The sequence below is a fragment of the Hevea brasiliensis genome, chromosome 3 (assembly GCF_030052815.1).
Source record: "Hevea brasiliensis isolate MT/VB/25A 57/8 chromosome 3, ASM3005281v1, whole genome shotgun sequence".
Lineage (NCBI taxonomy): Eukaryota > Viridiplantae > Streptophyta > Magnoliopsida > Malpighiales > Euphorbiaceae > Hevea > Hevea brasiliensis.
In genome coordinates, this window is record NC_079495.1 from 11289191 (window position 1) to 11292898 (window position 3708).

At 35.8% G+C, this 3708-nt stretch overlaps 1 long non-coding RNA gene across 1 annotated transcript; it reads right to left on the reverse strand.

The window, feature by feature from the left end:
• Nucleotides 1-1165: 1165 nt before the first annotated feature.
• Nucleotides 1166-2990, reverse strand: LOC131178626 (uncharacterized). The gene is made up of 4 exons (XR_009147563.1): nucleotides 2727-2990; nucleotides 2467-2624; nucleotides 1961-2019; nucleotides 1166-1382 (listed from the first exon to the last, which is right to left on the reverse strand). It is a non-coding gene; the product is annotated as an uncharacterized LOC131178626 (long non-coding RNA).
• Between the last annotated feature and the right edge of the window lie 718 nt (nucleotides 2991-3708).

Here is a 3708-nt window from a genome sequence, read left to right on the forward strand (position 1 = left end):
AAAAAAATAATAATTATTATTAATTTTTAAATAAAAAAAAGTAAATAGAGGAAGTAAGCATAACTTTCTTTTTTTTTTTTTTTTAATTTTTAGAAATTCAAAGTCTCTTTAGGTGTAAAGTGAATGATCATTTAAAGGTTGACGAAAGGAACAATTTAATGAATTTTGTCAACTAATACTTCAATTATCGATCAACATCAATGCTTAATAAAATGGAGCTTTCTCAATTCTTATTGACATGGACAATAACAATATTTTCACATCCAAATCTAATTGCCAGAGACGCCAAGGTGTTATGCATTGTCTATACTGCTTCATTTTCTTTCATTTTATATTTAAATTTAGGTTAATTACAAAATATCTTTATTTTTTTTATAATATATATTTTAATCTTTCTTATTTTAAACTTATAATTTTAAAATTTGTTAAGAACTCTAAAGTTTTGTATTTATTATAAAATTATAAATTTTTTAATTACACTTTGATATCTTGCTGATAGTTTTTATTTATCTGTTTTAATTTTTAAAATTTAATCAAATTTTAATTTTTTTTATATAAAGAGAATTTATTTCATCGTAGAAGAAGAATAAAGTGATGTACAAATCAACATATTATATTTTTATATAAATAAAATTAATTATTTATATAAAAAATAATATAAAGAATTTGAAAAATTCGATAGCATTGACAAAGCATGTTGATTGGCTAATAGACAGGCTGTGCACTCTACTCTTCGTCTCTATGATCTTTTTATGAGTCTCAATAAATAACTTTTAAATTTAGATCTTCTATTAAAGAAATGATATGCACGTAGTAGAACATTTTTAACAAAAAAAAATCGCTTATAAATACACATAAAAACAGCTCATTAAGGAGGAAAAACTCTATTAGAAAAGAAAAATATATATTGTCACGACCCAACCTATGGGCCGGACCGGCACTAGGACCTGGGCCAGCCTAAAGCCCCCGAGGCCCGTAGTAAGCCTAACTGTTCATTAACCCAACTCTAAGGCCCATTTGGGCCCAATATCAAGAAAACAAACGGACAGAGTCCGGCCATAAAATGGACTTACCAACGGGGAGTTTTTGACTCACCCGACCTGTAAACACAATACATAGTCAATTGGGGAGCTCAGCTCACCCTCCACATACTCATCAATATAATAATAAATGGGAGCTCAGCTCCCTCATCCAATCCATCAACATGCATAATATATTTAAGTTTACAGGTCCAACATGATGAAAATATTACAGACCAAATTCAAATAAATACTGCTAACACATGCGGAAATTCTAAGAGTAAATAAAATTACACAAACATGGATAAACAACCTGCGAAGGATAAAAGCAGGTTAACCCAGAATAAAATATCCTCCTGTGGCCTGTAAAAATTTTTGAACAGGAGTGAGCGTTCGACTCAGAGAGTAAAATATCAATCTTAACTATAATCTCTATAACTATCTGAACTAATGCACCCTGTAGAGTGAAATGCAACATAAACAACATTTTCACATCATAACATCAAAAAGGTAATTTGGAGCACTCACGCACCCTGTAGCATCAATCATATCATATTGGGAGCTGATCCCCTATACAGCTCTCTTAAATCCAACCTGGTGCCAGCGAATTACTCAAGCTCGGACTTCCACTTAATAACCAAATCGAGGGTCCCAGCGAATTACTCAAGCCGTGACTACCCCTCGAAGGAATGGGTCCCAGCGAATTACTCAAGCCGTGACTACCCCGTCCTATCCATAGTCCACACCACATCACACGCACGCCAACGCACGCACACTGCTCCAAATTACCACAACAACATCCATGGCACATCAACAGTTACGAATGCAACATAAATCGTGCCTAGAGTTTAACTACATAAATATATGCATATAAGTGATGCATGGGCATGCTGAACATATAATAATATTGAAATTACAGTTAAAATTAATATTTTACTCACAGACTTGACGACAAATTACTGTGGCGGCTGGGCGGAGGAAGAAGGCTGTCCCGGCTCACCTGACAATTACATTACATCTATTTAATAAATTTGACTCAATACAACAAAGAAACAGATCAAGTACGTCCTAAGTCGTGCCGAAAATCCGGCAGAGTCTCCCCTATACCTAGGACCTACCCAACCTGCAAAAGGGCTAAAAACGCACTTCTATATTCACAATCCATATGTCCACAACTCAATCACAACACACAGCCCCTCCTGGGCCCATCAAATCAGTCATCCATTACAATACGCAAAATTTCAATTTAATCCTTATTATTGATCATTTTTGCAAAAACTGCCCAAACAAGCTCTAAAAATTATAAAACTTTGCCCCGCGGTCCTTAGCAATATTACTAAGCTATTGCAAAAAGAATCGTAATTTTCCAAGCTACCACGAATATTTTATGGATTTTTAATCCTATTTAAGCACTAGAAAATTACGAAAAAGCAAGGTTCGGGTTTACCTTTGCCGATTCCGACTTCGGGAACGCGCTCGGGACGTCTGACAATGGGGGGCTAGCCAAAACCTCGGCCCAATTCGGAGACTTTTCCGGTAACGGGTCTGTCTGGCCCGAAATTTGCAGACCCGGTCAACTGTCGAATTTCCGCGAATCGAGGATACCTACACGAAGCCCATAACACGGGGGTTAGCACATAAATTTTTCAGAATTTTCTAAGCTCATTTAATGCTCGAAATTACACTGCGAAGTTTCGTGGGACCCACCGAAAAACGGTGTCGGAAAAATTCGAAATTTATGTCGTTGCGAAGCTCTCGACGAATGGAGCGTGCTGGTAGCCTCGGTTTCCTCGTGGGATTCACGGTTTTCGAGAAATCTAGCCCAAAAGTCGAAATGGGCTAAAATCTTCCCGAGCAAAAATCGGACAAACCGCTCGATGGATTTCGGCGTTCTTGGTGTCTATGGAAAGCTCTCGCCGAGTAGATGATTTTAGACACAAGACCCGGTCCAATCGGTGGCCGGATCGGCCGGTTGTGCAGAAATGAGCGGCAGCGCAGGGAGGGGAGGAGAGAGAAAAGAAAGAGAAAGAGAGGGACGACGCGCGGGAGAAGAAAAAGGAAAGGGAGCCGGTTCGATTCGACCGGTCCGATCCGGTCCGGTTCGATTCAGCCGGTTCGATTCGAAATACAAAATTTTGAATTTTTACTCTGCCTCGGGACCGAAAACGAGGTCCAAAAATTCCGAAAAAATTCCATAAAACTCATAAAAATACGTAGACTCCAAATATATTTTTAGTTTTGCCACGTGGTCTTTAAATTAATTTTTAAAAATCATTAAAGTTTATATTTTCGAAAAATCGAACCCGATTTTTAAAATCCGAAAAATCTCAAAAAAATTCCTAAAATTTAAATAAAATTAAAATACCAAAAATACTCATAAATAATAAAATTTGGGGTGTTACATATATACTCAGATCTATTAATAAGGACAGGTATGAGGATTTGTTGATTCAAGATTTATTATCAATGATAAATCTAAGAGATATATCTATAATATACTTCAAACGGATACAGATATAAAGGTTAATAAAAAAAATTAAAAAAAAAAAGAGAAAAAGAGAATTGTCATCAATGAAAACACCTACGGGCGATCACTCATAATACCAAAAGAATGAAAGGAGGAAGGAATAAAAGCTTACATAATTTCAGTCTTCAAATTATCATATCATACATCATTTTAACCCTCAAA